The sequence below is a fragment of the Acartia tonsa genome, chromosome 11 (assembly GCF_053477335.1).
Source record: "Acartia tonsa isolate MP-2025a chromosome 11, ASM5347733v1, whole genome shotgun sequence".
Taxonomy (NCBI): domain Eukaryota; kingdom Metazoa; phylum Arthropoda; class Copepoda; order Calanoida; family Acartiidae; genus Acartia; species Acartia tonsa.
Genome location: NC_137270.1, coordinates 28,345,680 through 28,367,767, shown reverse-complemented (window position 1 = coordinate 28,367,767; position 22,088 = coordinate 28,345,680). Strand labels below are relative to the sequence as shown.

Below are 22,088 nucleotides of genomic sequence, written 5' to 3'. Positions count from 1 at the left end.
TATTATAATGTCTATATAGAAAATACATACCACAAGCTTTGAGCATATAACTTTAACATAGGTAGCAATACAGCCAAACATACATGCAGACATACGGACAAAGGGTTTAATAGCGTTAATCATATTATATGAAGTAGTAAGCTTTTTTTGTCTGTAGCAAAGGGTCTCGCTAACCATTTAACCAATTGGCAATATGGTTCTCCTTTACAGTAAAACTTTATATATAAGGAAGGTTATTAACTTTTAGGGCGAGGGGAGGGAGGGTATCTCCACTCTCTCTAAAATGTGGGGTCGACTTCCTACCAGCCTCAAGAGCCCTTAGATACAAGCCTCTAGGGACGTATCCGCCAGTGCTTTCAAGCGTAACAGACTGGCATATTAAGTTATTGGTTTCATTAATCAATAAATGTTCACTGTAATTATCAAATATCTATCTAATGTGACAGCCGAGAAATCATGTTTTCCATTACATTAAACCTTTAACCAAGTATTGAATTTATAGTAAAGTCTTTTATAAAGGTCAAACTGTTCTTAATTATGCTTCTAATCTTACTAAGCATTTAATCAAAATTAAGAACAGTTTGACCTAAAAAGCGCATTTGACTGGAAGCTTTTACGGAATTACGCAAAAAATTATCCTTTTTATAAAGGTTAACTCATTATAGGATTTATTAATTGTAGCACTTTATTTTCTGTTTTGTTAAAACATAATTAAGTATAGGAAGAGTCTTTAGTAGTAAAGTGCTCTGCCAGTTTCAATAAGTGTCTCATAGGTAGATACAATTATAGATAGATAACTAACTAGGTATATAAAAAACAGATTGAAAGGTATGTATGTAGAAAAGTATATGAATGAATAATTGATGGATAAAATTTATATAGATAGGTAAATAGATGAAGAGATAGATAGAAACTAAAAATGTAAAGTTTTCTTCTTTTTTTAGAGGAGGTTGGAAATGCCCTAACACTTAATAAATTGTAAAATGTAGAAAAAAAAGCTAAATGTCCTTTTACAGCAACGCACCTTATACTTTATCTGCCCATCTTACTGACGACTTAAATAAAATCTGAAAAAGATTAAACATCAAATAATACAGACATGAACACATCTCCATATAAATATAAATTAAATAATAAAACATTTTTGTAATATTCAGAGCCAATTTTTTCCCTCTAAGTGTACTGTACTTGTCTGTCTTTCAATATATACAACAAAAGGTTACTAATATTGTATACGAAATTTAATTTGTTCTGTTTTTAGTGCGGACTTATAGTTTTAGAGCATCTGCACTACTAAAAAGAAGGATAACAAACATATTTGTATACTCAGGGATCTAAAGGGATAAGACAATGGACCATAAATTTATGTGCATCCCCAATAGAACTACCCATTCTGTAAATTAAAATTAGAGGTTGAAACGTTTGGGCACTCAACTTAATGAACCAACTAATCAAAATAAAATGAAAAGTCAACGAATTAAAAAAGTTAGTATAAAACTTTGGGGACTAGTGTAAACAGCCAATGAACCCTCCTTCCCTGTATATTCTGCAAGGAAGATAGACAATATTTTCAAAAAGTTTTGGTAAATCCAGCTCAAGTATAAATTTTGAAACAAATACAAAATTGTCAAGTAGAGTTCTAAAATTGAATTCTCAATATCCAACTCTCATTGAAAGCGGATATTTTCTTTATTAAAGGTAAGTCCGTAATGATCTTCTCGTAAATTTAGGCATGTTAGAAAAGTCATATCGATTTCAAACCTTGCTGTAGGAAAAGTATAAAAACAAGAAATGTTTTATTTCTCAAAAAACGTACCAACATTTACACTTCCCAATGGAGATTCTAGGACAATTAAGAATGATGTTTTTTATCGTAGCATCTTTATAAATTGGGCTGAGCTTCTACAGTTGTTGTTATCCTTGTATGTATGTTTATATTTATATTTCTACTCACAAATACATCAAGACATACTTTCATAATATCTAGGTAAATAAACCTAGAGATTCTTTAAATTTTATGTATGGGTAAATCATCACGTATATGCCACAAAAAAATAAATTTGGGTTTTAAGATTCAACTCAAACCCTCCTCTAGTGCCCCTAGAAGCCTCTAGGGGCGAAATCGCTAGTTCTTATATAAAAGTAACATGATCTCTGTCTGTGAGTGTCTGTTTGTACCGCAGGATCTGATATAGTTCTCCTTTAAAATATAGGTCCTGGGAAGGTTTATAACTATTTTGGGGGAGGGTACCACCACCCTTCGAAGAGAAATCGCCCAAAGTAAAAAAATACCCAACCCCCCCCCCAAAAAAAAAATGAAAATTTCCTAAAACATTTCCTTTTGTGACTTAAATTAAAATCTAAAATTCAACCCCTCAATTTAAGTGCCAAAGATCAGAATAGGTATTATCCTCTTAGAATTTTTTTTTTCAATTTTGAAAATTTGAGTACCCCCCCCCCCCCCCCCCCGATAACGAACAGCTCTGGCCGCAGCGCTCGGCTCCTTAGCCTGCCTAGCCGCAGCGCTCGACCCCCTTGCCTGCCTAGCCGCAGCGCTCGGCTCCCTAGCCTATAACCTAACCTAACCTAAACTAAAATAGTTGTTCGTTGCTTTTTTAAAATCACAAATATTTGAATAATTCTGTGAACAAGCCGCTATCTATTTTGTATACCACTTAGTTTTACTTTTTACTAAATATTATATGGTTTATGCATAATTTGTGTATTTTTAATTCCTAATATGAAAATACAGTAAATTGTTAAGAGCGAAGTTTTTCTACAATTAGGATAGGTCCCTCTGTCCGTCAGTACGTCTGTAGCCGTTAGCTCATTTCGTGAATTCAGACATGTTAGAATTGGCCTATCCATTTCAACCTGGTGATTCCTGTAGTAGTTAGGTCCGATTTAGAAAACCTAGCAACTCTATAATCGATATCAGCATTTTGAAACAAACTTATTTAAAATTTTGTTTCGATTTATACATTCATATTCTACTCATTCAGTTCCGAAACTCTACAAGTATTAATGCTCGTTTGTTATACTATTTTGGAACTTCACATTTATGGATGTTGTCATACTTATGTTTAAACTTATTTTACTGGTGGAAGAGATTCATTATATAATAGCCTTAAATGTTTTGAATCCCAAAACAATCTTTCTGAAGTTATGACACTGAAATTCTATATATAAGACTAGCGGCTACGCCCCTAACATCTAACGGCTCTGTATTCAAAGGGGATAGGTAAAAAGCCTAAAACCTTCCCGGGACTTAAAATATAATAGCCTAAAACCATCCAACGACTTAAAATAAAATAGTCTAAAAACATCACAAGACAAATATGAAGCTTACCTGAAATAGAAAGCCCAATTCAGTATAGTTATGAGATATTAAACTTAAGAACAGAAAGCCTTACTACTTTATAAAATGGGATTTTCCTGTACACATCTCCCCATTTTTGAAGCATTGAGAGTAAAACGGGGGAAAGGGTTAAATAACTGGATGTTCTAACCCCAAGGACCCTGTTCCGATTTTCAATTGGGTCTTTGAAAATCAGCTAATAGCGTTTGGAATATCAATACAGCCAAGTCGCTACAAAATAACAGAAAGAAATTTGATGGCAGACGAAAAAGGGTCCTAACAGAGTGTCTAGGTAGTTGTCTGGTAATACATCTACATTTATAGATTTATTTTTGAAGCCAGACGCGTGCACATGTAAAGGGCTGTGGAGGAGGGGGCTGCAAACACCTCCCTTGTTTGCAGCGCATATTATTATTTTTTGTTTACAAAAAAAAACCGCATTATCTTTTCATCTCTTCTTTACTACTGCACACAACCAAAAATTACATTTTCCAAAATATTTTTGTTGCACTTTTTTTCTAGCCCCTCTTTTTTATTTTTTTATTTTTGAAATTGCGCATTTTTTCCTTATTTAGGATTGCCCTTCTTGGACAAATTTATAAGACAAGAAGAATGACTGATATAACTATCATTCCCCCAAAATCTTCTATAAAAATTTTTATTTATCTTTTATGTATTTTTGTGTTTTTATTTTACTAACTTTATTTGGTGATTGGGGCATCTTGTAATTTTTATGCATATTTTACTTTCCAAAAATAACTAAATTTTGAAAATATAAGGAAGAGGTCCAAATTATGTAGTGCATGTATTTTTCTCTCCACATTTTCATACTTTGAAGTTTGCGTGGGAAAATGCACTGTTCAATAATTTTCATATGCTCACATTCCATGCACTCACACTGCAGGGATGGAGCTTATTGTTGGGCGAGTGGAATCAATAGCCGGCCTATTAAATACCTATTTAGTTAAAAACCAAAACCGTTTATACTGCCAAAATAAAACAAATATTGAAGTAGTACAGATTTATTAAAATAAAGAAAAAGATAGATACATACAGGTTAGGTGCGAAGCTTCTCTACAGGTGTCACGCCAGGATGACCCAATCTAACCACTTAGTCCTGGAATTACTAACCAAGACAAGGTTCAGAAGGCAAAGTAGAAGGAGATGACTCTAAACTCTGTTGTTAGTTGCTAACCTTTGCCCTGTCTCCAATCCTAGTTGTCAGTACAACCCGTATTGAGTAGGGCGCCAGTTAAAGCAACACTGGGTACAAGGTACACGGTATGGTGGAAACAGTTTGGTAGATTCTAAATAATAACATATTAAGAACAAATAATATAATAGATAACAACTATAGATTAACTATTAGAGTATCATAATAGAGTTAAACCTTACTATATTGCAAAAAGCAAAGTACAAAAGTTAATTGAAAGAAAGCTGTTCTAATAGAGTGTCTATAGGGCCTTATATCTATTGGATAATGATAATTACAATTAATATTTACATACCTAAATACAGTGCTCATTAGGCGGCGGATTTCCTTAAACTGCAATTATCTACCATTTAGCTAGCCCTAACGTAAACTTATAGTTGAGCAATAACTAGTTTAGGACATAAACAATAGAAATTTAGTGTACTTAAAACAGAATATTTATTAAAAATCACAATAATTCAATATTTTAATGTACATGTTTTAAGTAATATTTTATCAACGTTTTGTATTATTTTTTATTCATTAAGTACAAATGAACATTAATTAACCCTTTAGGGAAGAGTGCATATTCACCTAGCTGCTCATACGACACTCCCACGGGAAAGGAATAAAAATGAATAACATTTTTTTTACATTAAGTTGATTGTATGAGCATTACTCAACATTATAAGCATGATTGTATGAGCAATCTTCAAAGATCTTATTCAGATGATGAATCAAAATAGGATGTGTGCAAATGTTGATGTACAACTGAAATAATAGTGGATGAATAATCCAAAGATGTGTGCACATGTTGATGTGCGAATGAAATAGCTATGGACGAATAATCCAAAGATGTTTGCACATATTAATGTGCAAATGAAATAGTTATGGATGAATAATTCAAAAATGTGTGCACATGTTGATGTGCAAATGAAACAGTTATGGATGAGAAATCCAAAGGATGAGCGCACATGTTGATGTGCTAATGAAATTTTTACGGATGAAAAATCCAAAAGATGTGTGCACATGTTGATGTGCGAATGAAATAGTTGTGAATGAATAATCCAAAGGATATGTGCACATGTTGATGTGCAAATGAAATAGTTGTTGATGTGCTAATGATATTGATATAGATGAAAAATCTAAAGGTGTTTGCACATGTTGATGTGCTAATGAAATTGTTATGGATGAATAATCCAAAAGATGTGTGCACATGTTGATGTGCAAATGAAATAGTTGTGGATGAATAATCCAAAGGATATGTGCACATGTTGATGTGCAAAAGAAATTGTTATGGATGAATAATACAAAAGATGTGTGCACATGTTGATGTGCTAATGAAATTGTTATGGATGAATAATCCAAAAGATGTGTGCACATGTTGATGTGCAAATGAAATAGTTGTGGATTAATAATCCAAAGGATATGTGCACATGTTGATGTGCAAAGAAATTGTTATGGATGAATAATCCAAAAGATGTGTGCACATGTTAATGTGCACATGAAATTGTTATGGATGAATAATCCAAAAGTTGTGCGCACATGTTGATGTGCAAATGAAACAGTTGTGGATGAATAATCCAAAGATGTGTGCACATGTTGATGTGCAATTGAAATAGCTTTAGACAAATAATCTAACAGATGCGTGCACATGTTGATGTGCAAATGACATAGCTATGGATGAATAATCCAAATGTACACATGTTAATAATGTGCAGGAATGTGGCATGGAACCGTTTTCCAAAAATTAGCACGACAAAAAAAAACTACATATTGAAACATATGATTTACTCAAATTGCCAATCATAGTATCAATACCTATATAATTTCATTTCAATCAAATATTTGAAACATATGATTTACTCAAATTGCCAATCATAGTATCAATATCAATTTTCAAATATTAGCACGACAGAAAGAAGCTGGTTATGATCATTTTTGTGTAAGTGCTGAAAGTGTTTGGGTGAAATTTAAATAAACACATCAATAATGTGCAAGAGTATATTGTGGAAATAATTTTCCAACACAGGAAAAAGTTCCTGTATAAATGCAGAAAAGAGTAAGTGGATGTATAATCCAATGTAGGTGTAAAATATTCCTATTCATTTAAAGATCAACAATGCAGATATAGTCATGAACAGGAAAATTTATGTTAGATTTTAAGGGCATATTGATGTAATACAAATATTCACTCAAATCGCAAAACATTTGTATACAAAAAATATTTCCAATATAAAACATATTGGAAATATAAGTATGCAAAACATAGATTTGGTTAAATACCAAATCACAGTAACACATACTATATCCCTTAATTATTGGTAATGAAATATCTTATTGATATCATGGACAAAGAGAATTAGTTAAATTAGAAATTTAAGTTTAAAAGTAATAAACTTATCAAAGAAAATTAAAGCAAAGTATTATAAAAACTATCAACAATTCAGAGTAGTGTGCTTAAAAACTACTTACATGAATTTAATGTTCAATATTATTGACGAGATTTGAATAATACAATTACTTTGACCTTAAGTGAGAATGACTTCATCCCTGTTAAACAACACGGGTGTACATTTAAAGGCTACAGAAATGTTTGTGTATGTAAGTGTGAGTGTGAGTGTGTGTGTGTGTGTGTTACACTGGAAATTTTAACTCGACAAACATACATACATAATTATATTGCTCCAATAAAAAATTTAATTATGGTTTGTTAAATTTAAAGAAATTGACTTGATTAGACTTCCAAATTATTAAACCATAAATGCGAAGCAATAATAAAATGTACAAATAAACTATTTGTTAATTTTGGCAGTGTTTACACTTTTTTACTTTCAAAGAAAGCACAGCTATTATGTACAAATATAATAGAGTATAATTTAAAGTGTATTACTGAAATTTTCTTGTATTTAGAATTGTTGGGCGAGTGGAATCAATAGCCGGCCTATCAAATACCTATTTAGTTAAAAACCAAAACCGTTTATACTGCCAAAATAAAACAAATATTGAAGTAGTACAGATTTATTAAAATAAAGAAAAAGATAGATACATACAGGTTAGGTGCGAAGCTTCTCTACAGGTGTCACGCCAGGATGACCCAATCTAACCACTTAGTCCTGGAATTACTAACCAAGACAAGGTTCAGAAGGCAAAGTAGAAGGAGATGACTCTAAACTCTGTTGTTAGTTGCTAACCTTTGCCCTGTCTCCAATCCTAGTTGTCAGTACAACCCGTATTGAGTAGGGCGCCAGTTAAAGCAACACTGGGTACAAGGTACACGGTATGGTGGAAACAGTTTGGTAGATTCTAAATAATAACATATTAAGAACAAATAATATAATAGATAACAACTATAGATTAACTATTAGAGTATCATAATAGAGTTAAACCTTACTATATTGCAAAAAGCAAAGTACAAAAGTTAATTGAAAGAAAGCTGTTCTAATAGAGTGTCTATAGGGCCTTATATCTATTGGATAATGATAATTACAATTAATATTTACATACCTAAATACAGTGCTCATTAGGCGGCGGATTTCCTTAAACTGCAATTATCTACCATTTAGCTAGCCCTAACGTAAACTTATAGTTGAGCAATAACTAGTTTAGGACATAAACAATAGAAATTTAGTGTACTTAAAACAGAATATTTATTAAAAATCACAATAATTCAATATTTTAATGTACATGTTTTAAGTAATATTTTATCAACGTTTTGTATTATTTTTTATTCATTAAGTACAAATGAACATTAATTAACCCTTTAGGGAAGAGTGCATATTCACCTAGCTGCTCATACGACACTTATATTAATCTACATCTCTGACTTCCCCCATAATGTTTATATTACCTTAAAAAGATAGAAGATAATCATTTTTTTATAGTTTTAAACGTATCATAAAAAATTTAGTATTAAAATTATTGGATGTTTTTTTGGAGGATTTTTTTTCAATGTTTTTTTTCAGTTCAAAGATTTTTTCTCAATGATTTTGAAAACTGGTGAAAAGACACTAAAAAAATCCTCCAAAAAAACATCCAATAATTTTAATGCTAAATTATAATATTTCATCATTTTCCCTGTATTTAACAGCAATCAGACATAGATTTTATTGGTAAGAGGGTTATTATTGCCATATCCCTGTATCTCTGACGAACTCATCTAAGGGAGAATATGTAAACTTTCAGTTTTGTCCAATCTATCTATTTGTTTTCCCTTATATTTTCAGTAACCTAGCTGCTTTCAACATCAAATGTGTTGGTGGTTTAATTGCACATTACTATAGATAGGTGCATACGTATGCTTGTTTGGGCATGTTTTTTTTATATGTGAAAGTACGTATAGCTAAATGCCAAATCATACTATATAAAACCAAAGCAAGTTTTTTTCCTTGTTATTATTGTTTTTTTATTTAAGGGTTAGTTGCACGAAATTTATTGTCCATTGTCCTATTCCTATATATCCCTAGGATATATTACTCAATAATAAATATGCTAAATTCTATAACGGATATTTCTTAAAAAGACAAAAGGATAGTTGCACGAAATGCATTTGATATTAATTTAGTGAACCGCATATTTTTTCCTGGTTTATTGATTAAACTACATTTATATGGCATACATCTAAAAGAATTTCAAATTTCTACCACGTAGTTTTTAAAATATCAAGACTTGAAAATTGTCTTTTTAAATTGCATATATCACAAAAAGACGATTTTCAAGTCTTGATATTTTAAAAACTACGTGGTAGAAATTTGAAATATTTCTTTTTCTTTCAGACATATGCCTTATAAATGTAGTTTAACCCATTAACTGAGAAAAAAAAGCGGTTCACTAGACTAAGTTTAAATGCATTTCGTGCAACTATCCTTTTGTCTTTTTAAGAAATATCCGTTATAGAATCTAGCATATTTATTATTGAGTAATATATCCTAGGGATATAAAGGGATAGGACAATGGACAATAAATTGTTTTACATCCCAAATGATTATCAAAATTATTCATTCTGTAGATAACAATTAAAAGATTGAAACGTTTGAACATTCAACTCAATAAAGCAACCAATAAAGATTGACAAAAGTTCCCAAATTTGTCTAGTCAACGAATAATAAAACGTAAATAAAAGACAGTGGGGACTAGTATAATATACAGCCAATTGTTTTCTCTCTCTCTCTCTCTCTGAATATATTTACAAAATAAAAAAATGATATTAAAAAGTATTAAAATGATTAAAATGCTGTTAATTTAACGAAAACCTACTTATGAAGTTAAAAACTTCTTATACAAGGGGGAATGTTACATTTGATATTTTTTTGCTGTCGCTTTTAGTTTAAATTTCATATAAGCTGAGGGCTTATTAGAATTCCCCGCTATCGGCTATTCCACTTCAACTGAAAGTGGACCACTACCTTATTTCATATTAGATCAAGTTTAGGTTGGGTTGAAGACGGTTTTGGATTTGCCCGCAAGGTTTTAGCCCACCAAGACCATAAACACGTTCTTTCGAAAAGATAGAGTAAGGAATCTAAGGGTGAAATTATGCGGTCGACTATTTGTCTATTAAAAGAACTACACCCAGTTATCTTATTATGTTCTTGCCAGGGATCTAAAGGGATAAGACAATGGCCCATAAATTGCTTAACATTCTCAGAATTACCCCTTGAGTAGATTATAATAAGTGATTAAAACGTTTGTACACTCAACTAAATGAACCAACCAATAAAAATTAAATAAAAGTCCCAAAAAATGTTAAGGCAACGAAAAAGAATACTTTGATATAAATCTTATAAATCCCTCCCTGGGTTCTAGATCTTGAACTGAATTAAACAAAAATATAAATATTTCCCAGCAAGATCTGATAAGAGTAAAGTTAGTTTAAACTGGTGTGTACTCACTTACGCATAGATTATATTCACATGGTGTTTTATATTTGCAACAAGGGTGGCAATGTCCATAAGTAGCGAAGCAGAGAACACCCATAGATTGAGAAACTAAAGTTATATAGCAGATGTTCAGTTGTCGTCAAGAAGAAAAAGTAACAGAAATGATATGCAAACCAAAATTAAATATGAACGACAGACAGACGGGCAAAACAATGTATAGAATAGATGTGCACATACAATAGGAATTTTTACTATCAATTTCAGCTGTCTATCTTATTTAGCAGCTTAGAAAATTACATTTCCCCATCCATAGTGAACTAAATAAGGTTCTGCTGATTTGATTATGTGGAAGGGAATTCACACCACTAAACTTGCCCAAGTTAAATTTAGGGGAATTGTAAATGTAACACAAATTAATTTTTAAAGGCGAATCTTTTCTACATGTAGGGTCTGTCCATCCGTCCGTAATAAATAGCTCTGATCATAGAACTTTGATGTTTTGAATACATTGATGTAAGTAAGTAACAAGCCCTTTTGACTCTTCAGGGGGAGCATGGGCCGCTGACAATTTGTCAGTGTTTCTGTAATGATGTGGCTTTTTTATGGATGTGGGATAGGGTTGTCAGCCCTAAGCCCTATGATTGCGGTGTAAAGCGTCCATTTGCCCATCAGACAACCAACTCTTTGGTTGCACGACCTTTGTCTGAGAAGTCCTAACTGTGCATGGTAGTGAGTTACGCCTGTTTTGGGCTAAGGCATTCCACCTACTCTAGCTATTTATGTCTCGCACCTGACATAGCAGCAGTAGGAACCATTTTTAGCGTCTTTAGTTATGACGCGGTGTCGGACCGAGATTCGAACCAATCACCTTTCTGACGACGTGCGGATGTGCTACGTGTTGTGCCACGGTCGCGGTCGCGGGAATACATTGATGATATAATAAAATAATATTCCATTGACTTTTGGAATATGTCAGTATAGATGTTGTCATCCTGGTTATATAGAAATTTGTATATAGATTCTAAGCTTATGTAGTTTTTACAGGCAAAAACATTACACTTTTTTTGTTCAGCCTGTTCGTATGTCCGCATTTAAAAAAGTGGAAAAATTCTAAAAGGGAAAAGGCAATATTGTCATTACTAGAAATTAGGTAATTTTTAAATCTGGTGGTTGTTGTTGTTTGTAGCCCTGATTATCTGAAGTTGCGGCTCAGATGCACCTGGAGATTTGAAGTATGAGTCATTTGACCAATCATAGATTGATAAGTTCGCGCAAATGTGTATTCCATGTTACATAATAGGCTATGATATGAGGCACCCTTACTTCAAATATGGTAATGTTTGATGTTTTTATTTTGTCATTAGACCATAATTTTGAATTTTAAAACGTTGAAGATGTCTAGGAACATATTATTTATTCTATAATTAATATTTTATTTACTAGATTATTTCAAAATTTTAAGCAATTTTACAAAATATCAACAGTGTTTTGTTAAGATTACTAAAGAACTAGCGGCTTCTCCCCTAGCCTCTAGGGACTTTGCCCCAATAGGTTTGATCAAACTAATTTTTGTGTTTTAGATTTAAAAAGAAAAAGTAAAAATAAAAAAAAATTTGAGTTGGGGTAATTTTTTTTTTTTTTTGGGGGGGGGGTTATTATACCCCCCTTTTTAAATTTTAGTTTTCAAAAGAAATTTCTTGGAGGGGCAGGTTGGGTGTGTATCACCCCCCAAGAAAATAGCTTAAAACCATCACAGGACCAGTAGGTATATTCCCTCAAGAGTAGAGTTCAATGGGTTAAGTGGTTACTGAGATCTTAAGCTTTAGACAGACAGACATCGTTCTACTTTGTATTATAGATTACTTTTAATTAGTTTCTGAAATCGTTGCTACTCTGAAACTGTTACTCTATGTTCATTTCTGGTAAGATTTTTCAGCTATGCTATTTTTGAATGTTGTCATCCTTGTTTTGCATTATTTGCATATTCTAGGGATTCAATTATCTTCATCTCAGAAAAAAGTCATATTTGTACTTTGTGTATTTTAATACAGGGATCTAAAGGGATAAGACAATGACCGATAAATTAAAGTATATCTCAAATGATGATACACAAAATTACCCCTTCTGTAGATTACAATTAGTGATTAAAACGTTAAAACTCAACTTAATGAATCAACCAATTAAAATTAACTAAAGTCTCCAAAGCTAACGAATAAGAAAACCGGCTCTTAAATTTTTGTCATAAATACACTTTTCATAAAAACATATGTCATAAATACATTTGTCATAAAGGTACGTTTGTCAAAAAAACATTTGTCATAAAGGTACGTTTGTCATAAAAACATTTGTCATAAAGGTACACTTGTCATAAAGGTTCATTTGTCATAAAGGTACGTTTGTCATAAAGGTACATTTGTCATAAAGGTTCATTAGTCATAAAGGTACGTTAGTCATAAAGGTACATTTGTAATAAAGGTACGTTTGTCATAAAGGTACATTTGTCATAAATTACTGGTACCCAAAGTTTTATACTGGTACCCAAAGTTTTATTCTTACTGAGCCAAGAAAACCTTATCCTAAAACTTTGGGGACTAGTCTAATAAACATGTCATTGTCCCCCCCCCCCTCTCTGATTTAAGGATCTTAAGAATCCATGTAAAATGACAGAATAGGGAGAAATAAAAGTGTTTATGATATAATTCTTTGGACCATTAAGATTTAGAAAACAGTTAAATGAGGCGGAAAACGGGACCTGATATTTAATTGTATGAACATTTTCTTGCCTCAGAAACCATAGAAGTTGCCTTTTTTCAACAGCTAGAGACAACACAGCTCACGCGACATCTTAGCTGCCAATGTATATACTAATGCTTATTTTATCGTATATCATTTTGTTGTCTTTTAGATTGGAAAATAAATCTACAACTACTACTACTTTGAAGATTTACTTTATGAAAAAACCTAAAAAAGACAAACAAAGGCAATTTTAAGAAACCTAAATTACAGTCCAATGTCTACTCCCTTCCTACCTCTAATTTATTGAAAACTAGACGCTGCGCCCCTAGCATCTAGGAGTATGTATTAAAAGGGGTATAGAAGAGACAGAAAGTAGATTAAAACCACCCTAGGGATTAAATCCAAAAGTGAAAAAAGCCTAAAATCATCCCATGACCTATATGAGGCTTACCTAAAAAGGAAAACTCATTCACTTTATTAGTTATTGAGATCTTAAGCAAAAAAAAACTTACTACTTTATTTATAGAAAATTTGTTCCTGTTCTTTGATATGATAATTCTAGCAAGCAAAGCTAAAATGGATGTTAATTCACATTCCCACATTGTCAATTTCTCGTGAAAAAACGCAATTATTGTTACAGCAGGACAAACTAACCATCTAGTTTTTTAGTCTCTTGATATCTTTCTATTATATGAATTAGTAAGGTTTTTTTTGTCAAAGCTTAGCATCTCAAAAACTACTGAACTGATTGGGTTCTAACATAACATAGATCTCATGCTGGTTTTGGGCTTATTCATTTCCAGATTTTTGTGTTGAAATTATTTTTATCTATTTTTCTAAGCACTTTGAATACAAAGCTCCGAGATGCGCAGCCTCTAGTATTATATTAGTTATTTCTCGCATCGTATTATAAACGGCTTTCCGCGGATATAGAATATTGAATTATGAGATTAAAACTAGTTTTTTTTGCCCCGAGGTGCCGAAGGCACCGGCTAAAAAACTGGTTTTAATCTTATGATTGTACATTTTTATATTCATAGAAAGATTGATATAATACGATGCTAGACATTTTTTTTTCGTATGGATGAGAACCGGTTCCTATCCACCGGATTCGAATGAATACGAGAAAAATTATTAAAAATTTTAGAATTTTTTCGTTAAGATCCTGCAAACTACTGAATTGATTGAGTTTTCCATTGTAGGGAAACCCAGATACTGGTATGGTTTTAGGCTTTTTTAATTTTGAATTTAGGCCGTATAATGGTTTGTTCGATCTTTTTTAGGGGGGGGGGGGGGAGATACCCTCCCCCAAAATAGTTAAAAACCGACTAGAAGCTAACCTGTAATTGAGAACCTGATCGGTCCAGCGGTTAGCGAGATCATTCGGTACAAACATACAAACACACAGACAAATAGGCATCCTGTTACTTTATTATGAGGATTTTTATGCGGATGTAATATTTTACGGGAGAGAAGACACACACCCATGCTAAGATGAACTTCAGATCTTCTCTCCAGAAATCAAATTGGAATTTAAAATGGAATTTTGATGATAAACTGAATTAAGCCAAGTTTATTACAAATATTAGATAATCATACATATATATACAGGAAATAGTTTATTACCTTATGTTTTAATATTATTTAGCATAATGTACAAAACAATACGATTCATGAAACATAGCTAGCATCAATCTACTTTTTAAAAGATATATTTAACCCTTAACGGTCGGGGGGGGGGGGGGCGTTGAACGCCCCCCCATCCGGTTTTTTCTATCTCATTTTCTGTGTGTGAAAGATAAAGAGCCCAAACTGCTTGACTTTTTAAGTTTGGGTATTTTTTGAATATCTCCATCCTGGCGGGCACAGGATGCCAGCAAACCTGCAGGGTCATCCAGGTAAAGATCAAAAATATTTTTTTTGACTTAAACAAAGCATTTTACCAAAATACTAAAATATCCTCTAGTAGTACATCCTCATATCAAATACAGGTGTTCAAGTCAATTTCAGGTTCCAGGTATGATCCTGCAGGTCCTGATCCTCCAGGTCTCCAGAAATCTTCAAAAGGCTCCTGTGGCCGCAATTTTTGACTTAGAGACTTCAAATTTTAAACTTAAGCTTTTCTTACATGTCTACATAATGTATTAAAATTTCATAAAGATCCGCCGCCGTTTTCCCGCCGACCGCAGACTGCGGCGGCTGGCAGCTGCCAAGTACAGCTGCGGCCGCTGAAATTTATGTTTTGATATTTCAAACATAAAATTTACATAAAAATAAACATTTTCTGCAAAAAAAAATTTCTTCTAGCTTCAAAACTAAAAAAAATACAGCCGTTTGAAATTTTTAAGTAAAAAAGGACCTAAAAACAAAGGTTGTTAAATAAAAGGGTGAAGGAAGCGAAAATTGACCTTGACTTACTTAAGGTCGAAAATTCATCATAACACAGGGGACTTGCACAAAAAAATTTAGCCCACTAGCTCTAATAGGAACTGAGATAATAGGGGGGGGGGGGCGTTGAACGCCCCCCCCCCCCCCCCGACTGATTAAGGTGCGGCCAGGGGCCCGACTGTAAAGAATTAATTGGTATTCTCTTTTTACCTTTAAAGTTCCGTAGTTAAATTTTTGGTCTATTAGTTTGGTTGGTTCAAACCAGCAGTATTTAAATTTTCTAAACAAATCCTAATTTTGTTTCTCGTATTCATTCGAATCCGGTGGATAGGAACCGGTTCTCATCCATACGAAAAATCTATGTCTAGCATCGTAATATATCCAGCTTTCTACGAATATAGAAATGTACAATCATAAAATTAAAACCAGTTTTTTTAGCCGGTGCCTTCGGCACTTCGGGGCTTAAAAAACTAGTTTTAATCTCGTAATTGTACTTTCTACATTTGCGGAAAGCCGTTTATAGTACGATGCAAGAAATAACTATTATAGTTTCTTATAAAACTTATACCGTAAGATATCCCTGCAAAAAAGTACTTTTGTACATCCTTTCTTGTGACTTATCAATAAAAAATTTCTCTTCTTTTTGATTCTTTTACGCGCATTTATGTTTTATGTAAAATGCAAATATGAAACAGTAAATAACACCTATGGTTTAAATCTTTTATTTAAACTCTTCCTGCATATATCTTTTATGAAATGTTTGATGTTACAAATATGCTGAAGAGAGAAAGATTTAATATAGAGTGGTGGGATATGGACTAGAATTCACCAATTTGATTTTTAAGTTAAACTCATAGGAAAAAACTAAGTATAATTGGGTATGTAATTTAAGTTGGATATTATGTAATGGCGTGTTCAGTATTTTGCGAGTCGGGTCCGCAAAACACACTCAGGTGTACCCTTGTTACGATTTTTACAATACATTTTTAACAAAATCGAAAGGGATGTAAGGGACGAAACATATATATAGAAGGGGTGTTATCATAGTAAGGATGTAGTGTGTGAGACAGACACTCATAGCAGTGTACAAAGTGTTAACGAAATAAGATACAAAACCTAAATATTATATAAGATATTTACATTTAAGTTAAGTGATTCATTCAGACAGACATACACCAACTAAAAAAATGAAGGATTTTAGAAACGCATTGGGTAGCTTAAATGAACGTCTGAAAATCTGGCGCTATCAAGTGGAGCCATTCATTTACAATATAAAATGATAAAAATGATAAAATTTGAAAAACTAGAGTTATAAATTAATTTTTATTTTACTCTACATAACAACCTAAGGAAGGTCTTATGTAATGCATATGTAATAGCGGACTAACTTACAACATGTATTATATAGATATAGAGTCCGACTGCAGTCACCAAATTACCATCTATTTAGAAATGAAATATATCTCCAGTTGAAAATTGCACGGCTGAACATTGAAAAAATCTATTCCAAAAATCGACCTTAGATTGTTAAATTTTTTATCTTTAGTTATACAAATTACTTTTTTCATTGAGTTTTAAAAAAATATAAAAATCATATAATCAAATCAACTTAACTTTAATTAACTCACACTATAAACTAATTTGCAATTGTTTTTTTTCTTGCAAATTTTAAATACTTTGCATATATGAAAATTTGCAGAGGTGATGGTATACTAAAGAAATATGATAAGATGAGACTTTTTTCATCTTTTCCTGGCTACAAACAAATTCTTGTGAATCATATCTACTTCAAACTATAAAGTCGGATTCATAAAAGATCAAAAAGATTCAAAAAGGTAGTGAATCTGTTCTTTGTAACCCAAGTAAATTCGCTCTTAGATGTGGGTGGTTGGTACTCCCACGTACGTCAATACAGATATTTTGATATTTTATATTGTAGATTAGCATTGATTGATATTAAAACAAATACTTTAACAAATCTTTGTGGTTCTCCTAATGCATGCATGGATCCAAAGGGATAAGACAATGGCTGATGAATTAATGTGCATCCCCAAAGATGATACACAAAATTATTCCTTCTGTAGATTAAATTAGTGGTTGAAACGTTTGAACACTAAACTTAATGAAGTGGCCAACCAAAATTCACAGAAGTCCCCAAAGTTGTTAACCCAACGAATAAGAAAACGTTACTTTAAAACTTTGGAGACCAGTTTGATAAACAGTCCATTGTCCCCTCTCTCTCACTGTCTGTACTTCATGACATATAGAAAGTCAAATAACTGGATATATATAAAAAAAAATATTTGGTTTTTAGAAATAAATATTTTTCGAATACGATACGTTAGTACAACATGTCTGACGTTTAAAAATATAACGAAAAAAATTGCATAAGATGTAGTTTCTATATCTTATGTAAAATTTTAAAGAATAGCAATTTATCGCATCAGCTTTACGCGGATATAAAAATGTACAATTATAAGATTAAAACTAGTTTTGTAAGCACCGAAATGCCATAGACACAGGATACTCAAGGCAAAAAAACTAGTTTTAATCTTATGATTGTACATTTTATACCCACAGAAAGCTGTTTATAATACGATGCGATAAATAATTATTCTCGTATTCATTCGAAACAGATTAATATCTGGTGAATTAGAACAAGTTCTCAGCCAGGCGAAAAACTTATGTCTAGCATTGTATTATATCCAGTTTCTATGAATATAAAAATGTTTTTGGCATTTCGGGGCTAAAAAACTCGTTTTAATCTTATAATTGTACATTTTATATCCATTGAAAGCTGTTTATAATACGATGCGAAAAAATAACTATTATACATCCCCAAGTAAAGAAGATAAAACAAACAAAATAACAATTAATAATTATCCATAAAAAAAACTTTCAAGTGAAAAAAATACTCCCAAGCAAGTAGCTACTTTTCAATAATGTCTGTCCGTCCGTTCTGATAGATGATTAAAGACGTAAGGTTTATGAAGATAACCGTATTTTGATAAATATTACACCTACCAATACGCATTCAATCGTTGACTTGTTATACCTAGATTTTTATGATTTCTTTTCTTATTTATAGATGTTTTTTTATGAATATAGATTTAAAAACGTCAAAACAAACAAAAAAACTGTAAAAAGATGTTTGCTGATGTCTTTAATCATTGTGAATATGAAAACAATAACGATATTCAAATCTGGAGAAGCGCTGGAAAATTTCATGTGTCATAAGAATACATCTATTTTTCCATCTCTTTTTTTAGGGGTTTCCTTTCCCACTTTTACTCTCATCTCTCCTTCTCAGACATATTTTTATGACGTCACACATCACACAGCACTTCAAATCTGGAAGAATAATTAAAGGTTAAATATTAAAACTGCATAATTTATATTTTACATTACCTAAGTGAGGTTTTGGTAGAACAAAAGGAAAGAGTAGGGTATTAATTAAGAAAGTTTATACAAAATCATACTGCAAGAAATTTAAGAAAATTGTCCAAAGGCTTTTTCTTGAATTATGGTTGAATTTGATCATTTTGAAACTTTGAAAATACTATATACAATTTCCAAAGTAAAGCTAATGTTTTGACGAATTTTCAGAGCTAATTGTTAGCTTATTGATAACAGATTAAATTTTGAATAAAATGATTATTGTTTTAACGTGGTAACTATTATAGGTCACAAATAATAAGTAAAATAAATTTACTAAATTTAGAAAAGTAAATATTTTTGTTTTGTTAGAATACCTTGCAAGTACACCTAAATTAAGTAAATTGCTAAGATTTATTTAAAGCTGGTATGTATATTTATATGTGTGTGTGTGTGTGTGTGTGTGTAATATGTATGTGTGTGTTTGTGTGTGGTATGAATGTGTTTGTGTATATATGCGCGTGTCTGTGAGTGTGTGTGTGTATAAGTGTGGGTGTGTGTATGTGTTTGTGTGTGTTTATGTTTGTTTGTTTCTAAATTTCAATGTGCTAAATTCATTTGTGTCAATGTGTTTTAATTTATTGGGTCAATAAGTACATTTCAATGCACTCAATAGGATTGAAATATACAAAAATGCCCGGTAGTTTCAAAAATGTTGAATCTTATAAATATCTGCGCTATCTGAATATGAACATTTATAGCTGCAGAACAAAATATTATTCGAAACAAAAACTAATGTTTAGATAATTTTGAAAGGAAATCAACTAGTGGCTCCTATCTTAGGGATCTAGAGGGATACGACATTGATCAATAAATTGATATATATCCCCAATAATGAAACACAAAAAATGTAGATGAAAATTAGTGGTTAAAAAGTTTGGACACTCAACTAAATAACCAACCAATCAAAATTAAATAAAAGTCCTCAAGGTTGTAAAGCAAACAAATAAGAAAACATTAATTTAAAACTTTTGGGACTAGTGTGATTAACTGCCCAATGTCCCCTCCCTCCCTGCTCCAATCTTGTTTATGCATTTCTTCGTAATAAAGAATTAAATGTTGCATTTAGAGACGAAGCCTAATCTGTCCCACTGTGAGGAAGACGATTCCTATATGACGTCATATAAAGGGAAAATGAAAAGGGAAAGGGGAGAAGAAAATCTCTTAGAAATTTTTAATTTTTATTGTGGATAGTTCTTATATTCGAAGAACCCAATTAAATTTTGGGTTATGGGGCTATGGGTTAAATGGGTTCCAGGGAGATTTTTATAGTTATTAATTACAGAATGATTATGTCAGTCTGATGTGCTTGTAATCTAATTTTCAAATGAATGCTTTTTTCTTGAAACTCTTTTCTTATTTTATAGTTTTCTGTATAGTATTAACTCTCCCTTTATAATTTCTTTCATATTGTCTGGATTAATCTGTATTTCATAGTCTTTCAGCGATAACTCCTAAATTGAATGAATTGCCCATTGTCCCCTCCCTTACTCCCTGAGGTTATGGCACATAAAGAAACAATATAAAGTTCCTAACTTTTCTAACAAACATATCCTTTAAATATATTTTGTTATGTATTAATATCATTTACCCTTTTGTTTCTAATATACTGAAGTAACGTATGTTGTCAGCCTACTAATTCTCGTGAACGGCTGGATCAATCGCTTTACATTGGTCCAGATATATGTCCTGAGAAAAAAAAACTACCTTTCTCCCCTTCCAATTAAAGAAATATTTTTTTAATAACACAAAAAATAGATTTAGGGTTGTACATACCACCCCCCTACCGAAAAATTCTTTCTTTATTAATTGAGTGAGATTGGTTGTGAAATATTAAAAGATAATAAACATTAATATTTTAAATATTGGCAAAAGTATTTTTTTTGTGGATTATAACTTACTCCCCTGATCTAAAGATATATAAAGGGAAAACAAATATAGAAAATCATAAAAGCACTGTTTTAAATTTAATATTTCACATTATAAATAGAATTTCGATGTGAAGCCTATTTCAAAGGGTTTATGTAAGGTCTTTGACCCTATTTTTCCTTTGTTTCGCTAAGCTTAAACTACAGTCATTGATTATTTTTTGCTTGCTTAACCCTTTCTTAAGTAACTTTTGTTTTTAAGACACTTACAACGACTTTAAGATCTTCAGATTTTATACTAGTGACTTTTTTTACAAGACCTTCTTCTAGTTAATTTTACTTTTAATTTTAACTTTTTATTGTATAAAATTGAAGCGGCAGCAACCTATGGCCATAGCCGCCGAGGCTGATGGTGGTCGGCGGGAAAAGTTTGAAATTTGAAGTATCTCAAAAAAATTTACTTCCTTGTACGGCTTCGAGACCGATTAATATCCGGAATTTTATAACCGGGTCTCAGCCATACTGAAAAATCACGTATAGCATCGTATTACAGGCAATTTTTCACAAAATTGTAGATAAAAATCATTAAATTTATACCATTTTTGTTAGCCCGGTCCTTCGGCCCCTCGGGACTAACAAAACTGTTACTAATCAAATAAATTTTTATTGCAATATCTGCGAAAAGCTGTCTATAATACGGTGCAATAAATAACTATTCAACTCATGTATGTAAAAAAAGAAATGTAATTATATTTTTTTTGCAAAACTAAGAAATAAATGAAATAGATCAAATTGTTAAAGTGAAATAAACATAAATTGGATGTAAAAAATGTAAAAATGGTGTAATATGTTAAATACATATGTACATTGCGATACATGGTATTTGCATGATACAGCCACAGTTTTAAGAGATATGAGATAATCAATACAGAATAACGTCTTGTATCTTTCTCTTTTTGTCTATGCCGCTACTGGTTTGATTGAAGATTCCTGTGACTAATGCGCATATTCACCTTCTATGATCCGTTCCTTTGTCCATTGCACTAAATAGGAATAGGTGAGGACGAAGAAAGCCTCTCAAAAAATCAGCATGTGACGTCATAAAAATGGGGGATTAACCATCTATTTTTTAGGGGTTTTCTTTCCAACTCCTCCTCTCCTAATCTCTCATTTTTATGACGTCAGAATTTTTTATCAGGGACTTTCTTCGTCTTCGGAATAGGTAGGAATTT

At 31.8% G+C, this 22,088-nt stretch overlaps 2 long non-coding RNA genes across 2 annotated transcripts; both read right to left on the bottom strand.

Annotated features, from left to right (window-relative positions):
* Positions 1-4,364: 4,364 nt before the first annotated feature.
* Positions 4,365-4,990, bottom strand: LOC145331507 (uncharacterized). The gene is made up of 2 exons (XR_013883763.1): positions 4,867-4,990; positions 4,365-4,665 (listed from the first exon to the last, which is right to left on the bottom strand). It is a non-coding gene; the product is annotated as an uncharacterized LOC145331507 (long non-coding RNA).
* Positions 4,991-7,555: 2,565 nt separating this feature from the next.
* LOC145331506 (uncharacterized) lies at positions 7,556-8,181 on the bottom strand. Its single transcript, XR_013883762.1, has 2 exons — positions 8,058-8,181; positions 7,556-7,856 (listed from the first exon to the last, which is right to left on the bottom strand). It is a non-coding gene; the product is annotated as an uncharacterized LOC145331506 (long non-coding RNA).
* Between the last annotated feature and the right edge of the window lie 13,907 nt (positions 8,182-22,088).